Here is a 19,753-nt window from a genome sequence, read left to right as displayed (position 1 = left end):
AAAAAAAGAAAGAAAGAAAGAAAGAAAAAAATACTTGGTGCACTGTTCTAGGCACACTGAGGTCATGAAGAGAGTCCACAGGAAATAAGGTTCAAATTGCCAACTCACCTCAGGCACAGAGGAGCGGTCCCAGTGAATAAACAGTCTATTTGCATACCTCTACAATGCCTAGGACATAATCAGTTTATGCTTTCGTTCATCAAGTAGTTAAACGAGCACTGCCTTGGCCGTTCTCAGTTCTCAGAGTAGATAAGAAGAGAAAAATACATTAGACACAGTCTCTGGCATGAGGAGTTCAGGAAGATGAAATATGTAGAAAACGAGGAGCACCAAAGATCGGACCAGAACAAACGCTGTGGGAATCCAGAGGAGGGAGCAATCCAGGGATGCTTCACAGAGGAAGAGGCAGCCTTAGATCTGGCTTGTTAAGGAGACCAGGCATTCCAAAAAGTGAGGACAGTTAGTTACATATAAATGTCAACTGGGGGAAACAGGGAGATGCTATTCCCTGATCTGATTTACCTCCTCCTTTATACAGACCCCAGGATGAAAAGGGAGTCTCACATAACTGGTATCTAGGTCACTCCACTTATATACCACAAAACTACAAGGCAATTAGAAGTAATTGCGAGACAAATACTGTTCCCACTCAGCTCCAAGTGTCTTTATGATGGTTCCGGATGGGGGGAATGGTGGGGGGAAAGCGGAAAGATGCTGGATTCCAGCCTGGTCTCTTAAGAGTGGGACCAACGGATGCATTGCTATTTGAAGTATGTTATTTTAAAGGGCAAGAGACTATGTGAAAAGACATCACATGTCCACGTGGCAGCTATCTAATTATCGCTACATCTCCAGTGGCTGCTGAATGCTTCTTCCAGCTCATGCTGTGCTCCTGTCACACTGCACCCTGTGACAACTGGAGCAAAAAACAAGGCATCCAGGAGAGGCACAAGCAGTAGAAAGAATGTCACACAGAAAACCAGGGCTCCTGTCTCTTGCCTGCCATTCAATAGGATCTTCCCCAAGCCTCAGTTGCTTTTTCTGTGCAATGAGAATTATAATACAGACCCACCCACCTCTCTGCACTGTTGAGGGAGCAAATGACATTCTGGAGGGGATATGAGTTTTGTAAATGCTAAGTATTGGCATGACTAGGCAGCACTATTATGATGGGACATATGATGACACATGGGATTCACCTCATATCTACTAGTTCCAGTCATATCATAGGATATGTACAGATCTCCTGGTGAGAGACTTGCTCAATAGCTACAAAGCAGAGAATCACAGAAAAATTTTATTACAGAAGTGTCTTGTCCCTTCTCTCTCTCCTGTGACAGCCTTTGCAATGTATTTCACTTCCTCTTCTACTTCAATCCTGCTATCCCTGGAAGAGAATGTAGGTTGTTACTTATTTGGGTTAGAAAACACTGGTTTATGAGATCTCCTCTGCTCCTACCATTTTTCAGATGAAGATGGAGTGACATCCCAATCCAATGATCATACCACTGGCCCTCTGCCTGGCCTCAGCAGGGCTATTCTCCTGCCTATATGCCTCGGGTAGCCGATGGGCAGGAGAAAGTACGAGTATACACGGGTCCTCACCAAGTCTGAACCGGAACCACCTCCACCCCAGGATATCCCCCTAGAGGGGCAGGCAAGAAGGACTGGTACATAGGTAGGTATCTCCAGGGTGAATAGGTACTGTCTAGAAGAATCCCACATCCCGACGCCCTAGCTATGCCCCCTCCTCGGGAGTCTTTTAGGAAAGAGGAGCACAGTGATGGTGAATAGATACTGGCTGCAGTTGTGAAAGCAAACGGGAACCTGCAGGAAGGTTAGCAACTGAGAAACGTAAGCAATTTGAATTTCTCCTTCTCTTGAGTTCCAGCAGCACACAACACACATCATCAGTATTATGATTAGTTCTCTCCCCTGACACATATCTATCTGCTCGCTCTAAAGGTAGGGGTCATGTCTTAAGTATTCTTTCTAGGATCTAGCACAATACAATACTAACAGAGGTGCTCAAGGAATGTTGGATGGATAGATAAATGAACAAATGAATGGATATGTGAACTATTCTGTCTCCCTTCACAGTCCCATGAGGCCCGGCCGCCGGATGGATGACACACAGGAGAAGGAGAAGCAATGAGTTTCCCTCTGATTTCCACAGGGGACTAAATTCAGCCCAAAGCATCTTTTTTTCTTCTCTCTATTTACTCTGGACAATCTGTCCCTTATCAGATGAGCTCAAGGCTGGTTGGAAATATGCGTATTTTACTTGAAAATTTCTTCTTGCAGTTTTGTTTTGCTGCACAGACATTTGTCTGCTTTGCTGTATGTTGTATATCACATAGGACTCCGACAAACTGCTTTGGCTTTCTAAACTGTTTTGTTTTCTCTATTCAGTTCTCATTTATCTCATTTCCCTTCCTGCATCTCACTCTTATTACCAAGCTCCAATTTAACCCACGACAACGGAGAAGAATTTCATTGTTACTCAGTTTCACGGAAGGCTACAGAGGGCATAGGAAATAGACGGCCTGAGATTTAGTCCTCATCGCCACTAACAAACAGTGTGATCGTCCATTGACCACCTTTCCTGCCTTGGCCTGCTTTCCCCTTGCAAAATAAAGTCTGCTTTTAACCACTACTGATCTAATAGCTTGAAACTTTCTGGACACCAAGCTGCAGTAACACGTGTTCCATATTTTACATTCAATGCAGCTAGAGAAGAATTGTCATCAGTTTTGGCTTTGGTTCATGGGAATGGTTGGTATCTATTGGCCCAGTGAAGCCTCACCTCACTCACCACCCCAGGTCCCCATCCCACTCCCTGATTCACCCCCACCCAGGTGGCTTCGTGGGTGGAAAACATGCAGTGGCACAGGGCCCTGAATACAGAAAGGACCCATGCTTGGCTTAGCTCTGCTGTCCATCTTGAAATTCGTAATACATTTTGGATAAGGCCCTGCATTTTCATTTTGCACTGGGGTTTGCAAACTATGTAGCCTGTCCTGTCCCCACTCTTACACCCCCCAAACCCCCAAATTAATATAGAACTAAGAAGCATTAGGCAGAAGAAAACAATGGTACCCCTTTGCCAGCCACTAATGAAGGGCTTCCCCCATTAGCAGAGTCTTGCTATGGAAATCCCTTCCCTATAAATATAAAACCAAAGAAAGGGCAAGGTGGGAGAACACAAAACTCTCACAGGTGCCACCCTTATCAACCTTCCCCATCTTGGGTGGATTGGGGGCCTGACTCATGGCCAGGGTGTGGCTCGCCATTCCTGCTAAGCACGGGTTCCTCCCTGCTCAGAGTGAGGAGCAGCGTGGGCTGCCCTGGAGTGGATGTGGAAACCATCCAGTCACCATCCCGCATGACAGAGCGAGATGGGTCCTTAGAGCAGACCTCAGGCCGCCATCACAGTCCACCTTCCTTTTTCAGTAAAGCAATTGCTCGAGATTAGAGAATGGATGGACCCAAGTTCACGCTGTGAGCCCATTTTCCGTGCTGCTCTCCAGGTTAATTTCTTTTGAATTACTCCCCCTTTCTATATATGTGGGGTCCACAGGGGTAGCGCTTCCTCCTCTGTCACACAGATAACACAGTCCCACACCCAGTGACTGGCAGATTCTGATGCTAAATACATATTGGTCAAATGAAACTGAAGATGACCCTGATATTTTAAAACCACAGGACGATGACATTATTACCATTGGCGCTTTGCTCCTATCCAAATTTCTTCTAATAGCCTGAGTCATTCCACATGTCTCAGCAGGGAAGAAGTCAAAGGAGGGAGGTGAACCTTGACAAAATTTAAACATGTACATAAAGAGCCATCATAAACTACACTGTAAAGAAGACACGCTTTTGAAACATTGCGACTCCAAGGAAAGTAGCAAGGGTACTAGTCAGGAGGAATGGCATTACATGTGGTACGGAGAGTTACTTCTGAGCCATGGTTCATGGATTTTTAGGTGCTCAAAGTGAGGTTGGTCCCTTCCAGGGCTGACATTCTGTGCTTCTAGTACCAAACTGTTGTCATGTTTATATCAATGTCATGACTACAAGACTAATTTTCAGGGTAAGATTATATTTTAGAACCTAAGTTGGCATGGCAAAATAATGAAAGCAACAATTCAACGAAGAAAAGTTGAGTTCTGACCATAAGAGGTGACCCAGAGAAGAAGCTGCTACAGAATTCTTCTGATGCCACATAGACAGAATTATAACTCTGAGGTGCCAGAAACACATGGGGATGGGTAGGTCCCCAGTGTCTGAGGAGGGGCCTTGGGGCAGTGCGGTTCCCGCTCCCAAATGACTCAATTTAGACTGAACCCCACCCCCAAGCACAGTCACTTGAACAATCATTCTGCTCTGTTGGGATGTGTGAAGAATGAAGGGGATGGTGAATGCTAAGGCCAATGCCATATTAATAAAGATCTTGAACACTAAGCCAAGAAGTTTGTACTTTAGTTTCATCTTTACTATGTGTTGGGGACAGTGCTTGGTGATTGTCTTGACATTTGATGAGTTCCTGTGAGCTGGAACCAGACTGCAAGCTGACAGCCTCAGATATTTGCCCAAACCACATGGGGAGGAGGTGGGAGTGTTTCTTTTGTCTGTCTCAGTTCCTGACCCAGCCACACGCCTGCCTCTGCTCCTGTAACATAAGGAATTATGCACATTCGTAATACTGTTTCCATCTGAACCAAAGCCAGTCCCATAGTTTGGGTTTTGTAACTCGAGTGTCAGCCCAGAGACTTTATGCTGGGGCATCCTTTGGTGCAGGGACCAGGAAAGGTAACCCTGAAGACAGCATTTGATGTGCAGGCCATCCTTGGACCACCTGCCTGAGAAGCTCTTGTTTAAAATGCATATTCTCAGGCCCCGTTCTTGATTTACTAGGTTAGAATCTCTGGGGTTGGGCCCAAGAATCTTTATGTTAAGAAGTCCTGCCAGATGGCTGTCATGAACATAAAAGGTTGAAAACTAGAGTTGTATGCTTTCTCAATCTACTGTCAGAAAACCCCAATATGCAACAGGCTGTACAAAACCCAGGGGCAGGAGCTTGTAGGATGAATCAGTCTGACTGTAAAGAAGCAATGCTGAAACCTGTGTGTCTGGAACATTGGGTGGTAGGCAGAGTGGAGTGTGTGACAGAGTTAGAAGACGAGTCATCTGGACATAGGTGACACACAATCCTTTCATTGCTGCCTTGCTCCTGATTGTAGGAGATGAGAGTTCCTAGGTAAAGTTTCAAAAGCCCCCACCCCAAATTCCAATAGCTGGTTATCTGCACCTTCACTTACTTATTATACACACATAAGAGAGGTGCTTGCTTAACAGCAACAGGGAAAAACGATGGAAAGGGACAGGGGCCAGACAATCTGTATTATGCAAAGGTCCACAAGAGAAAACATGAAGGTTTTGTGAACGGAAGATGTTGGCAAAGGCTGTCCTCGCTCTAGGGAGATAATCTCCCACTCTAGCATTTTCTTAAGGCGTGTTTGGGACCCCAGGTAATGTGGGAACTGCAAAGGGAACCTGCCACACAACATGCCATATCCGTTTTCAGAGGGTGTCAACACCCTCCTTCCCACACCTGCTGTTCCCAAATATCACAACCTGATTTTTTTCTCCAACCTCCTGTCTTGATGATGATGATTAAATATTCATGGAATGCTGTGTTGCCAGCATATTTTGTGAAATTTCAGATACCTTTTTTTAAATGGAAGGTTTTTTTTCTTTCAGATTATCCCAATTTTGAAAAGAAGAATGACAAATGCCAGTGATTCAAAAAGTAGAAACTGAACAAAAAAGCTAGAGTCTTAAGTTTTCACCATTGTGTTTTGAGCCCAAAGTGCCTCACTTTACAAAAAGTAAAGCACAGAATTTAGAAAATAGAGACATCAAAAAGTGATTGTTTATATTACCAAAGAATTTTTCATTTTACCACAGGGTCCATTGAAACAGCAGTCTCTAACTCTGTAAAATACAAGTACATTTGTGTATGTATGTATGTATGTATGTATTATTTATTATGCTCAAAGAAGTTCATCTTATTAGGAAAAAAGGTATTTTTAGAACCACAGACTATTAGCTAAAAGATAATGGTCTCATCTTACTCAGTTGTTTTCAGAATGAGTTTCAGGGAGCCCTGGGGTCCCACAGACATGCTTTGGGGCTATCATGAGAGACAGACTGATCACAGAGAGTAGAGCTAACATGTACTCATCCCAATTCAAGGAGGGCACCTCCACTACTACCTGATAATATATTAGAGGTTCCATAATGTTTAATTTTAAGAAGTGGGGAGGCAATAGTACACACAGAAGCCTAGTACCTTAATTTTACATTTTGGAAACAGAGACAAGACACAGAGAAAAGTGACTGCCCCCAAGTCATATACTGAGTTTTAGCTTTAGTCCAGTATTTCCTTTTTCATTGTAACTTGCTGCCCCACAGAACTCACATAATTGTATTAAAGAAGCTTGATGTTATGGCTTAAGCCGAACACTGGTAAATCATGAAAATAACCAGAACAACTGTCTATGAAATAATCATAAACCAAAGGTAAGATGCAAACCTTTTTTGCTTCCCGAACAAGTCTGACATTCTCAAAGGTCTCCAGATTAGCTGAATAATGTCAGTGTTGATCACAACTCCATCTTGAGTCATAACACACAGAAGTTGGGCTGGCACATTCTAAAATTGTATTTAAAATTCCACCTAAAGCAAGGTGTCATCAAGTTGAATCAATGCCTCAGTGAGAAGTAGTCACTCAAAGGAAAAACTACTGATAAGAAACCTATGTTGAATCAACTTACGTCTTATGTTTATTTCTAATTATTTAACAAATACCCATGTTGTGCTTACGATATGCCAGGAACAGTTGTAAGTGCCTTAAAATATGAATCATTTAATTCCCACAACGACCATGTGGGGAAAGTACCAGTACAGTATCGCCATTTTGTGGGAAAACTGGATGCAAAGAGACTAAGTAACTTGATGACTATCGTACCCCTGCTCAATGTGACAAGTCTCAAAGATGCTCTCCTAGGTCACATTCAACAGAAAGGATACTACCTCACCATCAGGATTATTTCACCAAATTCCCTTGAAGTTACTCCAAGACCTCCAAAGAGCGGAGCCAGTTAGAGTCTGTTACTAATTTCATTATTAAGAACCAGCTAATAATAGTACCTAATATTATCACCTGGTACTCTGGCAACACTGTGTTCATGCTTTACAGGCATGCCAGTTTTATTAGGGAGACATTGCCATCAGTCCCACTTTGCAGGTGAAGGAAGAGACTCCGAGAGGTGATAGAATATGCTGAAAATCATCAGACAATAAAAGGTGGAGATGGAATTCAAAACCAAACTTATCTAACTATATCATGTATGTTCCAGCAGAGGTCTTTAATTGACTGGTCATTATCTGTCTGTTGCTAGAGCCACATATAAACACCACTTCTGATACAACTTATTGTATCATCTTTGTCATATTACTTACTCTCATGCTCAAAAAAATCTCTCAGTGTTTCTTTATTGCAAATCGAACAGAGTACAAAATAATTATCCTGTCATTAAAGACTCTTAACACTAATGCCTCACCTTATCCTTCATTATTTCCCTTCACATAAAAAATACTCCAGTCAAACAAAACTATCACCATTCCCCCAATATAGCTCTCATGCTTCTACACCCATGCCTTTTCTCAGGATGTTCCCTTTGCCTGGAGTCCCTCCCCAAAATCTTCGCAGCCCCAAGACTCTCTTCCAAACGTACCTTCTCCATGGAGCTTCCTCCAGGAATCACCATCCTTCCACCATTCAGATGCGACCTGCCTTGACTTTGACTCCTCACATCTTTTTACCTCTTTTACAGTACATACAACATCTCTCTTATAATTATTTCTACATTGTGCCATTCCCTGTCTAACCTGTGAGCTCTTTGAGAGCAAGAACTGTCACATTAATCAGCACAGGTCCCCGTAGTTTATGGCTTTTAGTAGGTGCTCAATTAACATTTACTTCAGGGAATAAAATGGTATAAAATAAATAGGTAAAAGGTGAAAAAGATGGATAAAGCCTCTAGGCACAATCATTGCCTTTAGAACTACTGCCAGGCTTTTGAGTCTAGAGAATGGAATATTTTGTAGTCGTGCCACCTGAAAAAAGTAGTTAGTGAGGGGAAGCAGGCAAATACAGATAAGAACTTACTATTTATTAAGCGACGGGGGCAAACACTCTGTTAGGCACTTAACACATTTGTGTCATTCAGTTCTCACAATATCCCTCCATTTAATGGCTGAAGGACCCGAGCAGAAACAAGAGTAAATAACTTGACTAAGGTCACACAGGTAGTCTGATTCTAAAGCCCGTGCACACTGCTTCTATAACAAATGAGAAGTGAGAGGGGTCCTGCTCATTCCCTCTAACCTATCCCCATGATGATCTTATACAAGATCACCTCAGTGGTTATATGAAATAAGAATAATAAGAATAAAAGATAATACCTCCTAAATGCCTAGCATGTATCAGTCAATTAATAGGTACTTTATGCACATTATTCCATACTCTCCCAATCATTCCACGACGTGAGTACCACAAATCTCATGACTGGGAAGGAACATGAAGTTCAGTGATGTGTCCAAGGTCATGACACAGTGCAAAGTCAAAAATCTAATTCAGATCCCTATTAGGTACCCTTTCAATTCTGCCTCATTGACTCTTCTCCACAGATCCTAACTATGAGTGGTACGTTAAAGGAATTTGTAAAAAAACAAAAAACAAACAAACAAACAAACAAAAAAAAACAACTTGGAAACAATTGCTGCTATGAAGAACACAATAAGAACTTTCCATTTTGTTATTGAAATCTTCATCTCTCAGAGAAGAATATACCTGAAAACAGTTCTGTCAGTTGAAGAAGGTGGGGCAGCCTCAGCATCTCAACATTTCCTTTGAGCTTTCACCTTTCCCTCGAGTACTTTTATTTTGATTTCTGTTGCCACCACCAAGCTAAGTCCCCAATTCCCAGGGTTGAGGAAGAAGGCAAGATGAGAGAGAATGCTATGCTTCTTTTTTCCTCAGTTCAAGGTAGACATAATCTTTCTTCTTGTTTTCCTTAGCACAACTGAGATAAGCTGATATATTCTAAATGAAATTTACCAAATACTGAGGAAAAAAGAAAATGACAACAGCACAAAGTGGATGACTGATCCTGAGACTTCTAATTAGAGAAGGGGTTTACTGAGCACCAAATTCTATCACATTTCCCCAGCCAAAGACTATCTTAAACAATGTACAAGCTCCTTCCATGGGGTCCCTCCCTCTTGACTCCCATGTGGGTTCATCTTCCCACCATGAAAAAGAAATCACCCAATCAGATCTCCAGACTGCCCAACATCCTTCCACTCAATTCTACTTTTCTTTCAGAAAATTCAACTCATATGTCAGTTGCCAAGAGGTGCTAACTGACATCAATAAATCCCAGTGAGGTCTGCAGACCCTCTCAGCTCAGGCTAACTCTGCCCACTTCCTCCTCAGCACTCAGTTGACCTCCACCCATCTACCCACTCATCCACCAAGAGGTGTCCCTTTGGAATTTGAACTTTAGTATCTGTTATGACATTAAATATAAAGCAGCAGTCTCTGAGAAGGCCATGTTGTATACTCTTTTGCAAGGCTAAAAACAGTGGATCTCTGTAGCTCATGAACCCCACAGAAAAACACTCCATGAAAGTATCACTTACCACAAGGACATTTACCCCAGGGGTGTGGTTATGAATATGCAGAGCGTTGAGTAAAACAGATGACCTATTTCTCATTTCCCATCCCACACTGTACTCCAAAGACCTAGAACAACATACAAGATAATCAAACCACACCAGCCGCTGAATCAGATCGTCCCTGTTTGGGACTCATGGCTGACTTCAGGTTGCTGATAATAACAACAAGAACACATAAATAACAACAGCAGAATTAGCAAACATTACTGCCTTATATTAGTGCAGTGCTCTCTAGCTATTGGGCCGCCAGTCAGTTCTAAGAAATCACCAGGACGGGGGCTATAACTGTGCTGTTCCCTTTTCCCAAACTACTCCTCAAGAATTTTCTCTCACTTTCCCTCAGCTTCCCTCTCTCCATTACCTTGACACACCATGCCTGTTTATACTTCTCTACTTTTGTCTGTCCTGTTCCCTTTACCTGAAACACCGCCTCCATATTTCCCATCTCCTGGTAGAATAACATCTTCCTGAGACCCATTCCTTGGGAAACCTTTTGCAATTCTCAGAATCGGGTCTGCCCTTGCTCACCTCTTTACTTAAAAAAACTAGAAAGAAACTACTATCTTTTTCAAGTGCATTTCTCAGATTCATTACCATTGTGAATATTTTTTAAAGAGTATACTATGATTCAGAGTTGAAATAAAAATTTCTGAGTACCAAATGACACAAATCCAGGGTGGCAGAGTGTAAATGTGGAGTGAGAGGAGCACATTTTATCATTATAGAAATAACTGAAATCTACTCAGAAGAAAATCCAGGCGACGATAAACTTTATTATCTTAACAGCTTTCACAATCATTCTTTTTAAGAAGAAAATTGCCTTTGTCTAGGGCAAAAAGAAAAAAAAAAATACCTTGATAAGCCTGTGGGATAGAAAACGTGCTTTTGAGGACAGCTTCAGAGAAGTAGGAAAACATCTGTGGTGAAAATGAGAGTAATTTGGTTTTATTTCTTAGAAGGGGGGCGGTGTGTGTGAAAAGAAGACAACAGAGCTGTGAAGTATAGCGAAAGAGACATCCACCAAGACGGAGACAAACTAAACTAAATAGGGTGAGACCAGTGAAACTAGATGTTGGTGGGAAAGCTGAAAGATATTTTAAGAAAGGTGATTCCTGCTCTTTCCATCTGAAAGTATTAAAAGGCTTTAGATCCTCCCAATCTCTCAGAGCCTCAGTTCCCCCAACTGAACAAAGAGAATAATAATGAAACCTAGTTCACAGGGCTCATTTTGGGACTGAGTGATTAAAAAAAAAAATGGATGTAAGAACAATTTTGAAACCATAATGATGGTTATTATTTTCTATATGAGATGGTTTGAGGGATGCTCCAATGTGGGTGGTGAATGACTATGGTGTTGACATTCAATAGCTCTTTGATTATAAAAGGTTTGGCCAGAGTCTTTGTTTCATGAAAGACCCTGAGAACCAAAAGAGTAATGTAACATTTATAAAGTCTCATAGTATATGGATAATATCTTTTTAATCCATTTGCTTATTTATTCAAGGCGTTATTAGTCTAACATGCATTGCACCATTCATGGCACCAGTAATTCAGTCTTTGATGTTAAGAGAGAGATCAGGTTCCCTATAGCCAGAAAGGAGAGAGAACGGCAGAACTTGTGAGAACACCTATCACATAGACCTAGCAGGTTTCAGCTCATCAGTGTGTCCCAGGGAGGAAGAGGAAGAGTACGTTCCCAAAGCAGATTTGCCCATTCTCCTGGGAGGCAGTAGTACCATGTTTGATTTGTGTTTTCTTGTCATGGAAACCTCCCCCAGACAGGGCAAATGATGCCTGCCACACTCCCTGAACAGACTAATCAGTTCCTTCTTTGCCTTTTTTGTTCTTCCTTGTCTTTGCCAAAAGCATCATTAGGCAAACCGGAACAGAAGGTGGCCGGAACCTGGCCTGTGTGTCCGCCTCACAGAGCTCCAAGCCAGAAGGAAGGTGCCCCTCACCGAGTTCCTGGCATTTGATGCCCAGTCTGGAAAGGAAGCATAGCCATCTGTCTTGGACTCTAGCAAATGGAGTCTGTCCTCACTGCTTCATCCCGTGGACATGTGAATCATAGACAAGTTGGAATGGAAACAAGCTGTCTAATGCAGCGTGAACAGTGAGAACTCTAGGGTCAGAATATAGCCCAATAGGATGGCAGGGGAGAGAAGAAGACAGAGGTGGGTCATTGCCTACTCCTCAGGACCCAAGACCAAACATGGGTGCTGAGACCTTAGCTGACGGAACACTCATTCCAGCTTCTCACCAAGACACACCACTGATATCAATGAGAGACAGAGAAGCATGATCAAGGGGGCTCATGGAAGATCCTGGCTCTAGTAGCCTCAATTTACACATGACGAAACTGAGGCTCAAAAAGAGAGAGTGATAACAGATGAGTAGCAAAGCCAGAGTCAGAATCTGGCGTTCCACCTCCCTGGCTTACAGCTCCTTTCACTACACTAATGTGACTCCTATCACTGGCGGAGGATAGCCAGAGAAGTGCGGTAGTTTAAGTGACTGTCTCAGAGAAGATCAGTGTCAGGGATGTATCCCACAGCCTGAGAACCCCATCAACAGACCATCAACAGGCCTCCAGATAATACACTTTATGTCAAAACAACTTTTATTTCCTGAGTGTTTTCTCAGCTGTGCCTTAAAATAAAATATATGTGTCTAATCTCATCCAGCTCTGTGCTGCCTGCTGCCATCAGAGAACAGTGAGGAAGTGCCGATAGAAGAGGCTAGAGAGTGTGAAACTCTGCTGGGAAATTAGGAGAAGGGTGATGGCAGCAGAAAACCCACCTGAGCAGCTGAGCTGGGGGCATCTCCTATGAACATCATCCTAGCTCCGCCCCTTGGCGTAGTAAGAGTGGAAAGGGCACAAGGAATGAAATTATTTCACTGAGCCTCGGTTCCCATAACGGTAAAATGGGGGAGCAAGGGAGAATTCCCTGCTTTGCAGTTTTTCAGGAGGTGTTCTGAACATCTCTCAGGTTGTGCTATCCAGCATCAAATCCCTTTTCTTATTCCTGAAGAATGCTCCATGACATGAATTAGTGCTGAGATCCATCCAAAACAAAAGACCTTCCTTATCCTCTCTCCACTTATCGGAATGCAGATAATGAACAGGATTTGGCCACCAGGTGCTTCTATCTAAAGGACTGGCTTTGGAGGGATGAGCAGAATTCACTCACAGTAGCTGTGGTGATATCTGCCCAGTGGCATCAGTCACAGTGTTGTCCTAGCCAGTCAGTGATGGCTGAATGATACTTACTACACTCAGAGTCTTCTGAGACTGGGTTTTCTTGGCCCTCTCACACTGCTTTGGCTGCTTCCGATGGTCCAAATCTGGCCCTCCTGCTGCTCAAATCAGTTAGCCCTGTACACCTCACAATCAGTTTCTTTTTTTGCCTACACTAGCCAGAGTTTCTGTTGCCTGCAGCCAAGCTATCTGTAGTAGACTGGGTGCGGGGAGATGGCGGGGGTAACCTCTGGAGTAGATGCTACTGCTGCCCCACCCAGATCCCACTTGCCAGCTGTTGCACCCATCTTGCAGATGCTGCAGGTACAGCAGCCGACAGCTTACACACTCAATTTTCAAAGAATTGCCCTGTAATGATGGGACCTATCTCACTAGAGACACTTGGGAGGTTATAATACTCCTCACTGCTTACATCCAATGACGGACTGGCACAGGGGTCAAAAAACCGACTCCTTGCCTCACGTTGGGACAACTCTGTGATATGAATTATACTCCAGACATCCCCTGAATCAGAACAAGTCTAGATGTCACCTGAGATCACACTGTTGCCCAGAAGTTTCTGTCCCTACCCTGCTTTCCTCACTTCTCTGGAGATTTTTTTCTGAAGAGCATGCCCTCAATAAACTTTGTGCATCTGAATCCCTTCTCCGTTTCTACAGAGAACCTGAATTAAGAAAGATCTAAACTGATAACAGAAGATGAGAAATAAAGTATTTATTTAAAATGATACTAGCCTTTGCCTGGCACATAAATGCTCCGTAAGTTGTAATGATGATATTTGTGCAAGTGTGGCAATGGCAAACTCACTTTCTGATATAATCTCCCTCTCCATCTACCTTGTGTTATATCACTGAAGCATAAATATATTTTCCTTAGGATAAAAGTATTTTCCCTATGTTTATAATATTTTTTTCTGTCCTATTTATCTCCTCTAGAGTGATCTAAGATATACTTGATACCATTTTTTCAAAACTCAGCCCGATAGATGTGATAGATGTGCAAATAATAGAGAGCAACAATTCTACTCCTTCTCAGGTATTCTTGCCACCAAATAAAACATTTCCAGGGCAGCAGAAATGACTGTCGCACCATCACACATCCCTTAATAAAGGGAACTGCCCATGCACAGTCTTCACTGGGAGATGGGATTTCCTCCAGCATAGGAGTTGGCATGTTTATAGGCTAGACCCTGCTCCTGGCCAAAGCTGATTAGACTAGGAAGTACCCATGATCCAATGGTTGCCAAAGTACAGACTAATCAACAATGATGCCATGACTTGAAGGAAAAATCTACCCAACCAGGGGTTACGGTAATTAACCACAGCAATGAGAATGTGGCTCTCCAGATTTTATAATATGGAGTAAATAAATGGTGCAGCCTGGCAGCAAGAAGAGTTAAGACTAGCTTCTAAGAGGAGCAGAAACTGGCAAAGTAGCTGAGTTGCACTGAAGGTGAAGCACAGCACAATTCTCATTGCTCTGGCTCCTGCATCTCTAGAGCAAATCCAAGTAAATCTGTTGGATTTAGATCACCTTGCCATCCCAGGCACTATAAGGCCTGATAGCTAACATTTGCTTGGCTACCAGTAAATCCAGAGAGGCCTGTTTCCACATGTGTGTGTCCTTAAAATAAATCTTCCATTACTTGATTTAACTCAACAGAGTTTCCCTTTCTTATAACCAAGAGAGCTTAACACTTTCAGTAACTGAGTACAAAGTAATACCCTATTTCAAAGCCCTTTTCAATGCCATGGTTTTTGCTATATTTAGGGTCAAATTTGTCTGTCCAAAATACATCTCCAATGTACTCAGATTGTGAAGTGAGAAGACTGTTGCTGGGATATCAGCTCTATCTCCCAGCTAAGATCAGCTTTTTCTATATTGGTGAGTTCCTAATAATACAGTGTCCTATAACAGCAAATCCACTTGCTTTTCTGAATGTCTGAGCTTATCGAACTCCAGCACAAGCAGTGGTAAGAGACTCATTTGGGAGGTGTGCTTGCCATTTTAATTATTTGTGCCTATCTTTTACACAGACATCTTTAGAAGAGAATGAGGGTGAACACTGGACTTTTACTAATTGAAAATTACTCAGCAGTTTCAATCAAAAGATTAGGGCTCTTTCGGTATCTCAGACAAAGCCAAAGAAATCCAAGGCACTGTCAGAAATGGAAGGTCTCAGGGAGCCACATTCCCTCCTTTTACAGATGGGAAAACTGAAGCGCTGAGATCAGTGACTTACCCAGAACCACACATGCAGGAACTGGGAGAGCAAGGATTGTATTAGAGATGTTATAACATTCCACCCCAGCTCGATCCATTAATATCCAGTCATCCTTGCCCTCAGGGAGCTACAGAGCTACCTGAACAAGCCCAGACAGCACATGAGAATCTCTGCACCGTCTTCACCATTTTATTGATTTTTATTCAAAAACGCTTCCAGAAAGAAATGTGACCATGTGGTCTTGGGGAAACTTTACTGAGGTCTCAAATGTCTTCAGTATCCAGATGGGTCCTTAAAAATTACTGAAAATCCATTGAAAAAGTCATTCTGATCATGTACTGTAAGCTAGGTCTCAAGCCAAGCATGGAAGGTTTCTTCCTCCAAGGAGTTCACAGTTTAACAAAGGGAGACAAGCATAGAAACCAGCCGTTACAACTAAATGAGGTAAGCGAGCACCAGATATCCACACAAAGCGTGCAAAGTGTTCCAAGACACTGCTGCCTGGCTGCTCTTGTCAAAGACAATAGGCGAAGTTACATTTCCATTTTCTCTAATAAAACAAAGAACAGGCCCAACCCATTCATTCTAAAGTGTGATATTCACTTGGTTAACGTTCATTGAACTTGGCACTGGGAACATAAAAGGACAGTGGTCAGTGCACCCTCGGGAAAACAGCAATTAACCTAAGTAATGCAGGCGAGAGTCTATGCTGAAGTAGTTGTTCAACCATGTGGAAAACACTGTGTACTTAATCAAGTGCTGGGGAAAGTCTTTGAAAGTTAACATCTTTTTGTGAAGGCCTCTAAGAAAAGCTGGGGGACCGAGTTGGAAAGCTGTGGCAGATGTCAGCTGCCAGATGGCAAGACGGAGGCAGTTCTGGACACAAGCTTGAAACAGAGAAGTTGGTGTGAGAAAGTGAGAGCAAACTGACCCCATCGTGCAGAGCAAGTGGGCAAGGAAAGAGGAAAGACAAGGAGCATGAGAAGGAATTAGAGGAAATGCTGTTGGGTGGGTGGAGTTTGTGTTTTGCATCTGAAAATGTGGACCTGAAAAGGCAGGAAGATAACCACGTTGGTGGAACAAAACAGCCTTTGGCCATCCGGTGACCAGCCACTCTTGATCAACTCTTGCACTGAAATCTCTCTCCCTATGGAAAATGCCATTCAGAGGCTACATGTCTTCACAGAACAGAAAGACCAGCAGATCTTGATAGTTCAACCACTCATCAGAACGCTCTTGAATACTTTCCCAGAGACAGTTCTTGGAATGAAAGCAACAGTTTGCACACTCAAAGGGTTCATTTTTGGAACTCCTTCATAGATGATATGTGGGTTGAGGACGGCATGGATGCTATAGATAGTGAATGTGAATGGACACATTAGGAGGCAGACAAGTGATGCTTTATAAACACTGCAGAGATGGATGGTCTCTATCCACCTCTCTACACACGCCCTCCAGTAACCTAGAGCTGGGAACCAGGGACCAGATGATATAGGTTGTGTGTTTAAGAAAATTAATTTACCCATAAAATGAGGCTTACTATAAAATGGGGCCTCCAAAACTATAAGCAGCTCTAGCAAAAGGGATAAAAAAAAAAAAAGATGTCAATCTGAACAGGCTACATACTGTATGATTCCAACTACATGACATTTTGGAAAAGGCAAAACTATGGAGACAGTAAAAAGATCAGTGGTTGCCAGGGAGTGGAGGGGGCGCGATGAACAGAGAGAGCACAGAAGAATTTTAGGGCCGTGAAAATACTCTGTATGATATTATAATAATAGATTCATGCTATTTTACATTGGTCCAAGCTCACAGAATATACAACACCGAGAGTGAACCCTGATGCAAACTGTGGACTTTGGGTGCTAATGTGTTGGTGTAGGTTCCTCAATTGTAACGAATGTACCTCTCTGGTGGGGATATTGATTATACATGTGTGGTGGCAGGGTATATGCAGGAAATCTCTGTACCCGCCTCTTAGTTTTGCTGTGAACCTAAAACTAGTCTAAAAATTAGTCTTTAAAAAAATAAAAAATAAATAAATGGCAGGAGAAAAATGGTTTAAATCAACTAATTCATTTAAAAGATAGGAAAATATCTAGAACCTAATTTATGAACACCCATGTCATATCATAGGAGGGACAGGTTGTAGACTCTTCTAAAACCAGAGCAGGGATGGCCACGTTAGTCAAGGAATTCTCCACAGTGGTAGGAATCAATCCAGGTTCGGCTGGGCCTTAGGCATTGTCCCAAAGCATCCTGTACCAAGGATGGGAGAAGTGGGATGGGAGACAATTCATCAGGCTCAGGACCTCTATTTCCGCTTTAGTCAGAAGAGCTATGATTTCACCTAGTTCACACAATGAATTTCCTTCCATAAGACATGTCAAATAGTGAGAGGACTCAGAATGCTTGAAAGTATGTTCTCCATATTAGTTTACCATCAAAATCTGATCCCATTGTTTTTCTTGCTAACTAGTCCTGAGTAGACTTGTTGCCTTAGTCATACATTCAAGGCCTTTCCCCTACCTCCAGCTTTCGTCTATGGCTTCTTTCCCCCATTCCTCACTTAGCAACCAGACGAAAAACTTGTATCTCATAGCTGCCCATGCTGGTGCCGGTGTTCCTGTTCCTGCCCGCTGGGTTAACTGCAAGGGATTCATATGGGTCGACCTTAAAAATAAAAGAGCCAGTCATTTTACCAGCAAAATGGGTTGATTCAGAAATAACACAGAATTGCAATATGAGAAAAGCAAGCTATGGCAAAACCATCGGCAAGTCCAGTGAACAAAGGAAAGGGGCTTGTGTTTATTAGATTTTAGGAGGAAATAGGGGAGGGATGTTTTGAATAAAAGTTGTTTGGAGAGGAACAAGAGTTAGAAGTTGTGGCGTTTTCTCATTGCCTGCAAGCAGTGGTCAGTGCACTGTTGCTGGGGCAGAGAACTCTCTTCCTCCTTTTTCTTAAAAGCAGGAGATGAAATTCCTATGTGATCAATGTCCTCCCTTGTAAAAATAATTTGTATCTTCTTCCTTCCTTCTGGTTCTGCAGACTGCAACCAGTGGTACTTGCTGAGATGTTCCCCTTTCAGGGCTTCCCAACTCCATTTTAAATGAGATTTTCTTTCTTTTCGCACATGCTTCAAGACCCAGCTCAAAGGCCGCCTTCAGTAAGCCCTCAGAGAGAGGTCCTTTGCTTTGGTAACACTTAGTGCCTTCTTCTTAAAATGGTGGTTTTTACGTTACAATTATTTGTTAACACGCCGATTTCTCCCATTACATTAGGAGCTCCTTAAGGGTAGAAACTATGTTTTGTTTATTGCTGCTTTGTTCTACTGGCAGAGACCCTAGAACCTTTCAAGTGTTTGTTGAGTGAACGCTCAAACTACAGTGACCAGTAGTGCCCACCAGATGGCAGTATGTGGACACTTTTCTCTTACCAATCAGAGGGAGGGGATGGGTTCATAGCAAAGATGCCTTTCATCTCTGTACTTACAGACAGACAAACAAATCTCTGCAGACACCAGGACTTTTGACTGGGCAGTATAATTCACACCTCTGAATCAGAACCTCAGACAGCCATTGTTTTCCCTAGATACCACCCATTTTTCTGAAAAACATTCCTCATGTAAGCTGAGAAAGGATTATACTGTCCTGTTAGGACAGAGGAACTTGGAGTTGTATTTGATCATCACAGGCACAGGGTGACCATTTTTTCAGCACTTAGGAAAAATAGTCACCAACACCCACTGATTGCTGCCATCTGTTGAGGTTCCTTAACCTCCTGCCCACCCCCATCTGCCAGACTCAGGCAGCAAGAGAAGTCAGCCAAACATGCCAGTTTACTTTTGAGAACAGCATCTCCGCTGGGGTCCTGCCTCCTTCCCCTCTGGGCCTGGTCAGGCCAGGAGATGTACAGGTGCCCTAAGTAAAGGGCCCATCGCCTCTTTATCTGGGACCCTGTGCTTAGCTCTGGAGCTCCTCCGAAGCAAAGGAATCCCAAATGGAAGACTTCCTCAATCCAAATGAAAAACAAAGGGAAACAACCCAAAGGACCCCTCCCGGACTAAAAAATAAAAGCCGGAAGGACCTCACCTTTTCATGTCTTTGTGTTTCTGTGTGTGTCTCTTTCCTTGCTGCAATCTGGAGGGCAGGACCCTTCTCTTCTTGCTACTTTGTAATCTCCTATGTTGTCTCCACCACCATTCATCATGCTCTAGCTCCTCCAAACTTGTCCCATTTCCATGGACTTCTTCTTTCTCCACCGCTAGAGCAGAGGATATAATGGGATAAGAGGCAAGACACTGGAGAATTCAACTTCTTTTAACCAAACAAGGATCTCGGGTCTGAGGGGTTTAACCCTGGAGATGGGCCTTACTGGCTAACTCTGCTCCATGCTGGGCAAAGTGCCTCATTCGGTGGATAATAGTGTGGTTAAGACACAGGCTCTGGAGTCAGCAGAA

General features: G+C 42.9%; 1 protein-coding gene across 1 annotated transcript in view; it reads right to left on the bottom strand.

The window, feature by feature from the left end:
• TPRG1 (tumor protein p63 regulated 1) overlaps positions 1-19,545 on the bottom strand; it is a 157,376-nt gene extending 137,831 nt beyond the window's left edge. Inside the window, exon 1 of the mRNA XM_074337140.1 lies at positions 19,386-19,545. The gene's annotated coding sequence lies outside the window, so the exon portion shown is untranslated. The remainder of the gene's footprint in view (positions 1-19,385) is intronic.
• Between the last annotated feature and the right edge of the window lie 208 nt (positions 19,546-19,753).

Source organism: Rhinolophus sinicus, linkage group LG01 (genome assembly GCF_036562045.2).
Source record: "Rhinolophus sinicus isolate RSC01 linkage group LG01, ASM3656204v1, whole genome shotgun sequence".
Taxonomy (NCBI): Eukaryota; Metazoa; Chordata; class Mammalia; order Chiroptera; family Rhinolophidae; genus Rhinolophus; species Rhinolophus sinicus.
The sequence above is the reverse complement of the archived record's forward strand: the minus strand, read 5'-3'. Positions and strand labels throughout refer to the sequence as shown.